At 47.4% G+C, this 14,128-nt stretch overlaps 1 protein-coding gene and 1 long non-coding RNA gene across 2 annotated transcripts in view; one reads left to right on the top strand and one right to left on the bottom strand.

Annotated features, from left to right (window-relative positions):
* The window catches only part of LOC146810990 (uncharacterized), a 711,140-nt gene that overhangs the window by 336,750 nt on the left and 360,262 nt on the right, over nt 1–14,128 (bottom strand). The gene's annotated exons all lie outside the window — the stretch shown is intronic.
* Nucleotides 1–14,128, top strand: part of LOC146810991 (solute carrier family 22 member 4-like) — a 381,961-nt gene that overhangs the window by 183,136 nt on the left and 184,697 nt on the right. The gene's annotated exons all lie outside the window — the stretch shown is intronic.

The raw sequence follows: 14,128 nt of genomic DNA, 5'->3' as shown, positions 1-14,128 counted from the left end.
TTTGGTGTGTGTGTCAGGGGCTGGGTGGCTCCAGAGGTCTGAGTGAGTCAGTGTGGGGTGAATGGGGCGTTTACACATAGAGTGAGGGAAGAGTAGCCTGCCCTGCCTGACACAATACTGGCTCCGCCTCCTGCTGGGCGACTGATAGCCCTGCTCCTGCCAGCGACAATACTGGCTCCGCCTCCTGCTGGGCGGCTGAGGACTCTGCCCTGCTCAGTGAATAGGCCAGGTGCCTCTGCCTGGCAACACCCACAACAAACCTGAGATGGTGGGAATCTCCCTGCTTGGACAAAGGGAACAAAGGGAAAAAGGGGTATAAGAGAAGGACCCCTGAACCAAGAACTCAGATCACTTCTGACAAGGAAACCTGTACCAAGGACAAGAAGCCTGCTGATCTAAGGACTTGCCTCCCCTTTCTGCCAGAGTGCTGTTTTGCTGTGGAGGAACCTGAAAGCTGCTTCTTTATTTTTGCCAAGGAACAAGGAGAGAGGAACTTGGTGTGTACTCTCTGAACACTTGCTAGAAAATCTCCAAGGGCTGGAAGAGTGCCAGTCTCCTGCTGAAGTCACAGGGCCAAAGGACTTCACCATTTGCTGAATTGCTGGAAAGCGTTGTTTCCAGTACCCAAGGGAAAATCTGCAGTCTCGACGCCAGCAGCAACGCCAGTGAGCAGTGGGTATCGGCCCCGGCTCCCAGTGACCCCGTCTCGACGCCGGTATCGACGCCAGTGAGGAGTGAGTATCGGCTCTACCTCCAAGCGACCCCGTCCCGACGCCGCTGCTGATCGCATCGACTCGACGCCCTTCTCGACGCCGTGAGCGCTGCTCCGGCCCGACATCCCTCGACACCGCTGCGGATTGACCCGACTCCGAGGCACGATCGACGCCGACCTCGACGCCGACATCTCGACGCCGTGGATCATCGTTTTCTTCGTTTCTCAAGGTACTGTACTTGTGGGGTCTGTTGCGACTCCAGGCTTGACGTAGCGCTCCTCGCGGTCGACGCCGAACCTTGGGAATCTTGTAGACTCGACGTCGTGTGACTCCTGTGGGGGTTACATTGTTGCCAAAGAACTGTGCTCAGAAGAATACTTTGCTAAAGAACTATTTGCCAAGAAGAAACCTTACTTGAACTATTATTTTTCCTTCCAAAGAGTATTTATTAAGACTGTGGTATATTTTTGTCGTTATTTGGTCTTGTGCTAAGCCTTATATAAAAATACTATTTTTATAATAACTTCTGTGTCGTGTCCATCTGTAGTGTATTCACTCTATTACTTTATGTGGTCATAAATGCTTAACACACTGCCTCTGAGATAAGCCTGTCTGCTCTGCCAAGCTACCAAGGGGGTAGCAGGGGTTATCTGAGTGTGTAATCCCCTTTCCCTGACTAGAGTTGGTTGGTCCCTATTTGTCAGAAGTGTATACCTCTGCCAACTAGAGACCGCCGGTTCTAACATTGGTGGCAGCGGTGGGATTTGAACTTTGCATTTATGACTTATGTGCAGTGATTAGTGTACGCTACATAGTGAAAGCAGACCATAACGCAGCCACAGTCTGTTTGGTAGGATATTCTATTTTTGTTCTCCGCTTTCCTGGAGCTTATTTTCTTAAACACTGCCAGTTTTGACCATGGAGAATGCCGGAGCTACTACACCTGTGGAGAATGTTGTGGGGGAATTCGATAAGGAGAAGATAGATTCCTACACGCTAAAAGATCTGAAAGGATTTTGCAAGCAGTTTAAAGTTCCTACCACAGGTGTCTCAAAGAAAGAGGGCTTCCTCAAAGCGCTGAAGGCCTGGTTAGAGGCCAGAAATCCCTCTGATCCGGTGGTGGTACCGGAAGAGGAAGAAGAAGAGGAAGAGGAAGATCCCACAGGTGGGCCAGTGTCATCTCCAGGCAGTAGTGCGTCCTCTAGGAGCCTTTCCCCCGAAGAATTAGAAGACAGGGAGAAGGAGAGGGGGTACAAGTTAGAAATGGCAAAACTTAAATTAGGAGGGCAGTTGGAATTAGAGAATGCAAGAAGCAAGAGAGAAGCTGAAATGGAGAGCAAAAGATTAGATTTTGAGAGAGAGAAATTAGCGTTTGAACGTGAGAAGATGGTGAGGGAGATGGAGCTTAAAACTAAGAGTTTAGAGTTGAATCCCTCTGGTGGCAGCACTCCATCTGTGCCTGCAGAAAGTAGGTTTTATTTTCCGAAAGATGTGATCAAGGATTACAGTAAGAATGAAGATATTAGCCAATGGTTTAAAGCATATGAGTTAGCATTGTTGGCCCACCGGGTCCCTGAGAAGGATTGGGGAACGGGGTTGTGGAGCCGCTTTACAAACGAGGGGAGAGATACCTTGTTGAGCCTTCCTGCTGAGGATAGGATGTCTTATACTCATATGAAAGATGCTTTAATGCTGAGATATGGCTTAACTCCAGAAAAGTACAGACAAACCTTTAGAGAATGTAAGAAGTTGCCTGGTACTACGTGGGTTGAATATGTGTCTTTTTTCTGCAGAACCATGGATGGTTGGATAAAGGGTAGCAAGGTTGATAGTTATGATGCTCTTTATGATTTGTTTGCTTGGGAGCACTTGTCTAATAACTGTTTTCCAGAGCTACGCCAGCACCTTGTTGATAGCAAGCTATCTAACCCTAGAAAACTTGCTGAGGAGGCGGACCGCTGGGTCAGTACCAGGGTCCACAAGGGTCCAGTGGGAGACTCAGCCAAAGGTGGGCAGGGTCCCCAGCAGAAGAGTGGGGGGGACAGGGGTAAACAGAGGGAGTTTCAGAAAGGGCCCCAAAGTAGTCCCCAAGGGAACCAAGGGAAGGGTTCCCAGCCTCCCCCTGTAAAGAAGCCAGAGGCCCCGACAGGTAAACCTGTTCACAGGGGCCCCATGACCTGCTATGCCTGTAAGCAGGTGGGACACCGTTATTATGATCCCCAGTGTCCCATGAAGGATTCGAATGCACCGCCGCGTGCACCCCCTCGTCAGGTAGCGAGTGTAGCTCTGGGAGGGGAGGAGATGGGTGCCCCCGGTGGGTGGGGTCCCGCAGAAATGTCCCTGGTCTCTTTAGGAGACGTGGAAATGGTCCCTCCAACCCCTCTGCCTAGTAACACTAAGAAATATAGGCAGTGGGTGACCATTAATGGCCATAGGGTGGAAGCTCTCAGAGACACCGGAGCGAGTGTGACAGCTGTCAAGTGTCACTTGGTGTCCAGAGAGCAGGTGGTCCCTCATGCATTCTACCCCGTTGTAGCTGCTGACAACTCACAGAGTCAGTGTGAGGTAGCTCAAGTTCCCTTTGAGTGGGGGGGGGTCTCAGGTACTCTTCAGGTTGCTGTGAGGCCCGCCATGCCTGTTGATTGTCTCTTGGGCAATGATTTGGAGGACTCCCCTTGGGCTAAGGTGGAGAGAAAAGCGCATCTGGAAATGTTGGGTCTGCCTGAGTGGGTGTGTGCGACCACCCGGTCCATGTCAGTCAGTAAGGGTGTTGATGGGGGCCCGGAGCCTGAAAGTATGGCCCAGGTCCCAACCGTGAAGAGAAGAGGCAGGGGGCGCGGGAAACCGTCCCCCATCGTTCCCGCGGTCCAGGAGGGAGCAGACCCTGAGGGGGATGCCCTGGAACCGACAGGAGAACAAGTGGCCGAACTGGGAGACCTGCCCGAGCTGACCCATTGGCAGCAGGATGGTGGTCCCTCCAGGGAGGAATTTTGTGCTGAACAGAAAGTGTGCCCTTCTCTTGTGGGTATGAGGCAGCAGGCCTCAGCCCAAACGACAGGTGATCAGTCAGGATCACATTGGGTCTACTGGGAGAACGACCTCCTGTATAGCGAGCCTAAGGCTGCTGAACCTGGGTCAGCCCGTGTGCTGGTGGTACCCCAGCGCTTCAGAGCCTTCCTACTGGGGTTGGCTCATGACGTTCCGTTAGCTGGACATCTGGGGCAGGACAAGACCTATGACAGGCTTGTCACCCATTTTTATTGGCCCCAGATGAGAAGGGATTCAGATATCCATTGTAGGACCTGTCAAACTTGCCAGGCAAGTGGGAAAAGTGGGCGGAAGCAGAAGGCTCCCCTCCAACCTTTTCCCGTCGTCAGTACCCCCTTTGAGCGAGTGGGAATTGACATTGTGGGGCCACTGGACCCCAAGACAGCCATGGGCAACAGGTTTATCCTGGTCTTGGTGGACCATGCCACCCGGTACCCGGAAGCCATCCCTCTCCGAACAGTGACGGCCCCCGTGGTGGGACGGGCACTGATGGGTGTTTTCTCCCGCATGGGGTTCCCCAGAGAGGTGGTGTCAGACCGGGGCACCAACTTCATTTCGAATTATATGAAGTCCCTGTGGAAGGAGTGTGGGGTAACCTACAAGTTTACCACTCCTTACCACCCTCAAGGTAATGGGCTGGTTGAGAGATTCAACCGGACCCTAAAAGGCATGATCATGGGTCTTGAAGAACCGATGAGGCGTAAATGGGACGTCCTCTTGCCATGCCTGCTGTTTGCTTACCGTGAGGTGCCACAGAAGTCTCTAGGGTTCAGCCCCTTTGAGCTTTTGTATGGTCACCCGGTAAGAGGACCTTTGAGTCTGGTCAAAGAAGGCTGGGAGCAATCTCCCAGGAAACCTCCCCAGGATGTATATAGTTACATGCTGGCCTTTAGGAACCAGACTCGGCGCTTCAGAGATCTTGCTCAGGCAAATCTGGAGGCCAGCCAGGAAGAGATGAAGCGGTGGTACGATCAGAATGCCACTCTGGTTGAGCTTCAACCTGGTCAGAAAGTTTGGGTCATGGCCCCTGTGGAACCTTGTGCGCTCAAGGACAGGTGGACTGGACCATTTGAGGTTGTGGAGAAGAAGAGCGATGTCACCTACTTGGTGGACTTGAAATCTCCCAGGAACCCCTTAAGGGTCCTGCATGTCAACCGGTTAAAGCCCCACTTAGAAAGGTCCGAAGTGGGCATGCTCCTTGCCACAGATGCTGGGATGGAGGAGGAGAGTGAGCCTCTTCCTGACCTCCTGTGTGCAAAAGAAAAAGATGGGTCAGTGGATGGTGTTGTCCTCTCTGACACACTGACCCCTGAGCAGCAGCAAGATTGTCGCCATCTGTTGGTACAATTCCCTGATTTGTTCTCCTTAATCCCTGGTGTCACTCAGTGGTGTGTCCATGATGTGGACACCGGGGACAGCACTCCTGTGAGGCACAAGGCCTACAGGGTGACTGACAAGGTCAGAGCATACATCAAGGAGGAGGTCTCCAAGATGTTTGCCTTAGGGGTGGTTGAGTCCTCTAGCAGTCCTTGGGCCAGCCCAGTGGTCTTGGTCCCAAAGGCTGCAGCGCCTGGTGCTTCACCAGAACTTCGGTTCTGTGTGGATTACCGAGGACTCAATTCGGTCACCAAGACCGACGCGCACCCCATCCCCAGAGCTGATGAGCTCATCGATCGGTTGGGGGCTGCCCGGTACCTTAGTACGTTTGATCTAACGTCTGGGTACTGGCAGATCGCCTTGACTGATGGGGCAAAAGAGAGGTCTGCATTCTCCACACCAGATGGGCACTACCAGTTCCGTGTGATGCCCTTTGGGATGAAGAATGCCCCTGCCACATTCCAGAGGTTGGTTAACCAGGTATTGGCCGGGCTGGAAGATTTCAGCGCCGCCTACCTGGACGATATAGCAGTGTTCAGCGCCAGCTGGGAGGAACACTTGCGCCACCTCCAGGAAGTGTTGTTGGCCCTGCGCAGAGCAGGCCTCACAATCAAGGCTAGTAAGTGCCAGATTGGGCAGGGTTCAGTGGTGTACTTGGGGCACCAAGTAGGGAGCGGCAAGGTGGCCCCCCTGCAACCCAAGATAGATACCATCCTGGCTTGGGAACCGCCCAAAACCCAGACTCAGGTGAGAGCCTTCTTGGGTCTCACGGGTTACTACAGGAGGTTTGTCAAGGGGTATGGCAACATTGTGCACCCCTTGACCTCGCTGACTTCCAGGAAGCAGCCGAGACTTGTGATCTGGACTGACGCCTGTCAGAAAGCCTTTGACACCCTGAAAACTGCAATGTGTACAGCACCGGTCCTCCAGGCACCCGACTTTTCAAAAGAATTCATTGTCCAGACGGACGCTTCAGAGCATGGTGTGGGGGCTGTTCTAGCACAGATGAATGAGGAGGGCCGAGACTTACCTGTAGCCTTCATCAGCCGGAGGTTACTTCCCAGGGAACAAAGGTGGAGTGCGATAGAGCGTGAGGCATTTGCTGTGGTCTGGGCGCTGAAGAAGCTAAGACCCTACTTGTTTGGGTCTCACTTCCGGGTTCAGACGGACCACAGGCCCCTCAGATGGTTAATGCAGATGAGGGGTGAGAACCCAAAGCTGTTGAGGTGGTCCATTTCCCTACAGGGGATGGACTTTACGGTGGAACACCGCCCTGGTACAGATCACGCCAATGCTGATGGTCTGTCCAGATTTTTCCGCCTTAGTGATGAGGACTCCCTGGGTGAAGGGTAGTTCTCCCCACATTTCAGCTGGAGGGGACACGTGTTAGACCTGGCATCATTGGCATGAGTCTCTCCTCCATTTTTTTCTGTTTGCCTCCTCTGTTTACGATGTTTTTGCTGGATTATTGCTTTGGGCACTGTGCCACTGCTGATCAGTGCCACAGTGCAAGTGCTCCCTATGTTAAATTGTTACATTGATTGGTGTTACCATGATTGGCTTGGTTGACTTACTGTTCAGACCCTAGTCTAGGGCACTGCGGGTGCCAAGGGCATGTAAGTTAACTGCTGCTGGTGGGCTTGCAGCACTGGTTGTGCCACCCACGGAAGCAGCGTGTAAAATGTGTCTCAGGCCTGCCACCGCAGCGCCTGCGTGCAGTCCCTGACTGCCATGTCGACTTGGTAAGGAAACCTACTTACCAGTCTCTAAACCTTCACTTTGCCACATTTCAGACACCTCTATGGTAGGCCCTAGGGCAGGGTGCATTGTTGGTAAAAGGTAGGTCATGCCCTGATGTGTGTGGCATGACCTAATAGTGAATTACAGCCATTTTCGTTTTTCACTATTGAAGGGCTACCTGCCTCCAATAGGCCAGACTGGGCAGACTGATTATTAACTCCATTATAATCTATCTGACTCAGGGAGCATGGTAGCAAGTCGAGTTTAGTATCCCTGAACTCAGAATTTAATAACACACCCTTTAGGATGGATGGTTTTTAAATTCTATGTTTGAAAATAGCACTTTTAGAAAGTGGCTATTTTCTTGTCCAACTATCTACCGGTCTCTGCTGGTTTGGTGTGTGTGTCAGGGGCTGGGTGGCTCCAGAGGTCTGAGTGAGTCAGTGTGGGGTGAATGGGGCGTTTACACATAGAGTGAGGGAAGAGTAGCCTGCCCTGCCTGACACAATACTGGCTCCGCCTCCTGCTGGGCGACTGATAGCCCTGCTCCTGCCAGCGACAATACTGGCTCCGCCTCCTGCTGGGCGGCTGAGGACTCTGCCCTGCTCAGTGAATAGGCCAGGTGCCTCTGCCTGGCAACACCCACAACAAACCTGAGATGGTGGGAATCTCCCTGCTTGGACAAAGGGAACAAAGGGAAAAGGGGGTATAAGAGAAGGACCCCTGAACCAAGAACTCAGATCACTTCTGACAAGGAAACCTGTACCAAGGACAAGAAGCCTGCTGATCTAAGGACTTGCCTCCCCTTTCTGCCAGAGTGCTGTTTTGCTGTGGAGGAACCTGAAAGCTGCTTCTTTATTTTTGCCAAGGAACAAGGAGAGAGGAACTTGGTGTGTACTCTCTGAACACTTGCTAGAAAATCTCCAAGGGCTGGAAGAGTGCCAGTCTCCTGCTGAAGTCACAGGGCCAAAGGACTTCACCATTTGCTGAATTGCTGGAAAGCGTTGTTTCCAGTACCCAAGGGAAAATCTGCAGTCTCGACGCCAGCAGCAACGCCAGTGAGCAGTGGGTATCGGCCCCGGCTCCCAGTGACCCCGTCTCGACGCCGGTATCGACGCCAGTGAGGAGTGAGTATCGGCTCTACCTCCAAGCGACCCCGTCCCGACGCCGCTGCTGATCGCATCGACTCGACGCCCTTCTCGACGCCGTGAGCGCTGCTCCGGCCCGACATCCCTCGACACCGCTGCGGATTGACCCGACTCCGAGGCACGATCGACGCCGACCTCGACGCCGACATCTCGACGCCGTGGATCATCGTTTTCTTCGTTTCTCAAGGTACTGTACTTGTGGGGTCTGTTGCGACTCCAGGCTTGACGTAGCGCTCCTCGCGGTCGACGCCGAACCTTGGGAATCTTGTAGACTCGACGTCGTGTGACTCCTGTGGGGGTTACATTGTTGCCAAAGAACTGTGCTCAGAAGAATACTTTGCTAAAGAACTATTTGCCAAGAAGAAACCTTACTTGAACTATTATTTTTCCTTCCAAAGAGTATTTATTAAGACTGTGGTATATTTTTGTCGTTATTTGGTCTTGTGCTAAGCCTTATATAAAAATACTATTTTTATAATAACTTCTGTGTCGTGTCCATCTGTAGTGTATTCACTCTATTACTGTATGTGGTCATAAATGCTTAACACACTGCCTCTGAGATAAGCCTGTCTGCTCTGCCAAGCTACCAAGGGGGTAGCAGGGGTTATCTGAGTGTGTAATCCCCTTTCCCTGACTAGAGTTGGTTGGTCCCTATTTGTCAGAAGTGTATACCTCTGCCAACTAGAGACCGCCGGTTCTAACATGTAGTGTTTTACATATGTGAACACAATGCTGAATGAAACTTTAAAAAAAAGATTTTTACTCAAATAAAATTAGATACAGTCAAAATGCATTATAATAACACAAAAGATGGATAACTTTAGGACACATTATTTATTTGAGAAGTAATAGTTGAAAACAGCTCACTGGAGAGTATGATGATCCTTCCTAGTTTTTAGGTCGAGCCTAGGCAGCGCAGGCGCTACCTCTTTGAGACATGCTGTAATCACTCTGTGGGCCTACAGCTCGTCCATCACCTTTTTATTCGTCCCTTTGATTGTTGTTCAAAAACACTTGCTTGCTACTGGTTAATCCTTCCTCTTTGTGTTCACTTTCCTCCTACAAAGCACCACCCAATTACTGTTGATATTAAGCTTCTGTGTTTGTGTTCATTTTGTGGACTATTTTTTTATTTTGATTTCAGCCCGTGTCACTGTTTGCCCATCTTTGGTGCCTGCTCTATAACCTCTCACTTTTCGCTGCTTGTTGCTTTAGCAAGCCTTGGTCACTGGACTTTTAGCAACACAACCTAGCAACACAGTTAAAGGCAAGGCTTGGGCAACTTCCATCACATATTCTCTGATGGTTGTTCATATAATGTACACTTGAGTGACCCGAAGATGTTGGAGTGCTTTTCATGAGCGCTAGTTACATTACACAAGATACATTTTTGGGGGCATTTTAATGGAGCGCAAATTCGACTGACCCAAATGTATTGAAGCGCTTTACAAAAGCACCAGGTACGTTACACAGGGTAAGGTTCATTTTATTTTTTTTAGGTGCATGGAGATTAAGTGAGTTGTACGCTCCCCCATTTATTCATTATTTCCCCTATACCTGACAAATGGGAGCAGCATTCATCCCTCCAACCTCCTCCCATGTTACTGCATGCCTGCCCCGCTTCCTCTTCCTGTCGTCCTCCTTCTCTCAGAGCTCTAATTTCAAAGTGCATTCATAGCAGCTCCCCAGGGACTATGAGACCTTTTTAAATATATAATGTGAACTCAAGCAACCCAAAGGTGTTGGAGCACTTTACATGAGTGATAGTCGCATTACACAAATCAGATCATTTTTGGCATATTTTTATAGAGTGGGAAGTTAACTGACCCGAAGGTATTGGAATGCTTTACAAAAGCACCAGTTACATTACACAAGGACAGGTTATATTTTTTGTTTTTAGGTGCATGGCGATTAAGTAGCGCCAACTCTGTCCGTATTTATTCATTATTTCCCCTCTACCTGACTAATGGGAGCACTTTGTTGTTGTTTCTATATCCAGTGCTCCTATACTCAGGGGGCTGGAACAGAGGGCGGGCCAGGGGCTTGCTGGTAAATGGATGGTGCGAGCCGTGTTTTGAATGTAAAGCTCTGGAAAAGAGTGCCTGGTGTATAGAACCCTGAGGGTGGAGGAATGTAATGTCTCCACCACTGGAAAGTACATCACTACGTCTTTTCATAGGCTCTTCAATAGTCTAGTGATGCAGTCGCATACAAACTGTTATAGTGCTGTTGGCTTGCTTCCAGGCACTTGTCTTTCTGTCTGTGCATTAAAAAGCCTTTGAATGTGTCCATATAGTTTACTGAGGCAAGCATGTGTTCCTGAATCACACTGCATGAACCAGTATGTAGTAACTGTATAGCTCTTCAATCCCTGCTGGCACAGCACCCATGATAATGTGCTGCATTGCTAAACACTTATAAGGTCCCAAATGCTGAACCTGTTGGCTACGCCAATGCTTGTTTGTAGACCTAGTGGGCTGGGACTTAGCCCCTGAGTAAATCACTGCTTTCGTTTATTATCACAGTCCTAATGACAATGAGAGTTTTTTAGTCAGTGGTTTCAAAACTCACATTTCACAGGTATGAAATCGTACCTTTGAAATGTTTTCCATATTTCACGGAAATGACAATATTCTTTTGAAAATATACATTTTATCTAATGGAAGCCTCGTCTAAGCCTGATTTCCTTCCCTTCAACTAATTAGTCTGTAAGTATGGCAGTGCTTTTAGGCAATGGCAGCCCCAAAACACGGTGATAGCTTTACAATAAACCTTTGTTAATTCAGCATCCTTAAAGTAAAGCATTAAAAGTAATGGAACCCTGAGCACTCAAATTACGACCAAGCTCCATTGTATGTTATAACATTCAGGCAGAAGCTTCTCTCTGCTAAACTTTACCATTCTACTTTATGTACATATATAATTAGCATTCTTATTGTGAAAGGTAATCGAAAACTGAACATTCTAATGCAGTCAGGGGCCATTGTTAGCTGTACCTTGCAGGAAACAGCTCTTTAATTCTCTGACTACTACATGTAATAATTAGTGTTTAACACTGCAAACGTTTTTTCTCTAGAACCCTAAATTCTTAGTTATAATTTCTCCGGATTGTAAATAATCCAAACATCTTCCTTTTGACAAAAGCACCTATTTTGTGACAACTGCACCAAAATAAAACATTCAATGTAACGCTAATACAATGGGTAACTTTACCTTCCATGTTTGGCATGCAAGTAGCACTTTACTCGGCGGTGTTACAGTATCCTTCCTTGATTTGGTGTTCAGTTGTTTTTCTGAGAAATCTTGATAGTTTAAAAGGTGTATTGACTTGGCTATAACTCTAGGGTCAAATCTGTGCAGCTCAATCAAGAGGAACACTTAAAGTAGGGTGTCAAACAGCCATCATTTATGTAATAAATCTACATGAAACCTGGGAAACTGTTACCAATTTACACACACACAGTTCAGGAATCTCAAGTTCCTCGCAGGTCACACTGGGAGAAATGAGTGCCAAGGTAAGGAGTAGGTCAAAATATATTTGATTTGCTAACCACCTCAGTGCACCATCACAGATCTGCACAAAATTTGGTAAAAATGGCAGATTATTAGTGCATTTAATTTACATTAGCTATGCTGAGTTTCGTGGAGATCCATAAGGGGGGCAGTTCAAGGGATGCAAAATAAAGTGTTAATTTGCTAATCGTTTAAAAAAAAAAAAAAATCCAACAAATTTGACAGATGTACATATTTACTTTTCTTTTGGTATGGCACATTAAGCCCAGTGCATTAATCCCAGGTTGCAGATCTAACAATGGGACAAACTCAAAGGTTCAGGAAAATGTGTTCATTTGTTAATAATTTTTCGTGCAGTTTGAAAAATCTGCATGTAATTCCACAGTCAACTCCATATTCAGTTTTCTGTGGGCATATCAATTGTTATGATAGTACATTGGAATGGGCAAAGTTAAAGAGGGCAAAAACATAATTCACAAATAACATTGGTGCTGTTTGATGGATCTGCATGAAAACTGGCAGGCTGTAAGGAGGTTAAGCCTTTGGATGCCTTGTGCTGTGCACGACCCAATGCAGGCCGTAGGTTGGTTGCCCGCAGAGGTTTGGGTCCAAGGTCAGACTGGTGGCCAAGACATGCAGCTAACCCCTCTAGACACAGTTGAAAGCTGTGTGCAGCAGGGGTTTTACACCTGTGATGGGATGGAGGGAGCAAGGTCCAGAGTCCAGCTCCACTGCCCTTGGCTGAACGCTGTTCATTGAGGGTTGGCTACCACATACGGTTGGATGTAAAAGTTTAGTTATGTCCACCATTGAATACTGAAAAACTCCTGAAATTTGCAAGTAATGGTTAGGATCATAATCTATAACTTGTACAATAAATACAATGCTTATGACCTGTAATATTTATTATAATAAATCACAGCAATTGAAAGTGAAATGTACTGAAACAACAACACATATTCACATCAAACCAATTACAGCTACTCCTTCCATAGTCATGTCTGTCAAAGTGGAAAGAGTAATGTGATCTCATCTGCAAGATGATTTACAACATTTGTAATTGTGTATTATGGTTGAATATTGCCACTGAGGGATTCTGGTGACATCATAAATCATGTGGCCAACAGTTCAGTGTTTGTACTTGTCAAAAGATCCAGGGATGGCACGACCGGACCATATTACATATGATACCCATGCAGAAGAAAATAGACATTGACTAGAATTAGAATGTTTAGGTTTTGTTCACATTTTCTGAATAAAGTCACATTTCGTACATAATTTGCTCGATGATTTGCAGATTTCTTAAAAATATTTATTCTTGATAAAATCAATGAAAACAAAGCTTGACAAATAAGCGTAAAGTGGGGAACAGGATGATAGATCTCGCATTGGGCCTGACAAAGTCCAGAATTGCAATGGAATGGAAGTCTTCGAGGGGGTCTCAGTTTGAGACCTGAAATAGAGACGTTATCATGTGGGCTGGGGCGGGAGGCAGCACTCAGCTAGGAAGAGGCTAAGGGCATTAGGAAGTACCCAGTAGCAGAACAATGGAAGGAGGTGATGGTAGCATGGGAATCTCCTGAGGATGTGGCATGGTAGCTTTGACTACAGTCCGGGACCCTCCCCCTGCCCTACATGAGGTCCGTTTATGTTGTGATTTCTCTCTAAATGTAACATGTCTGATTTGATTTATTTCACCCCTCTGCACAAGGTTTATTTATTTATTTTCTTTTTACAGTTTGTCAATTCCGTTCGTAATAAGGATTGTTTATTAAATGAAGTAGCATGTTGATAACTACAAATGCTATGCTTGTATTCAGGACTAGTGATGGTAACACCCACTTTCCAGTTATTGGGAACAACTGCTAGTGGAACATGTACTAGGAACTATAGTCATCGTCTGAAGTTGGCAGTGATATGTTGGATTATTATTTGATTGTACGCTATGGTGTAGTTCGACTACGAGATGAGTAGTCGGAACCGGTTTTCCTCCTGAACATTGAGGAGTGCTACCTTGAGTTATGGTATTGCTGCCAAATGGTGAACTGTCTCGTACCATGATGTCTTACTATATATCGCATATATGTTAAATATTGCAAAATTCTAATAGAAATACTTAAAAAAAGAAAAAAGCTTGACAAATCAGTTATTAGCAAAGTGCAGCTAACAGTGGACACTGAATGAAATAAGAGTGTTTAGGTCTTGATTACCTTTCCTGAAATAATTGATGATAGAAACAATGTGCACTGATGAGGGCCAATGGATTCATGTGACTCTGTAGATACAGAGTTTACCACACAATTATGGATTGTGAGAGTCCCTGGAACCCAACCATCCAGATATGCAAATGTTTTTTAATCTTATTATCTCAAAAACCAGTTAACACATTTACATCAAACCACAAAGAGCACGTTTTCCAGACCAAGCTTCCTCTCAAATTTGATGTAATTCTGTTTAGCAGGTTTTCAGCAGCAATGTTAAAAAAAGTCTGGGGAAAATGCATGGGGTTATTGCTTTTTGGGACCCCCCTTTTCCTTGTCCCATTTACGGATTGCCTCAAAACTTTCCATAAAGAAACTAGTCAAATTA

This window comes from Triturus cristatus, chromosome 7 (genome assembly GCF_964204655.1).
Source record: "Triturus cristatus chromosome 7, aTriCri1.1, whole genome shotgun sequence".
NCBI lineage: Eukaryota > Metazoa > Chordata > Amphibia > Caudata > Salamandridae > Triturus > Triturus cristatus.
The sequence above is the reverse complement of the archived record's forward strand: the minus strand, read 5'-3'. Positions and strand labels throughout refer to the sequence as shown.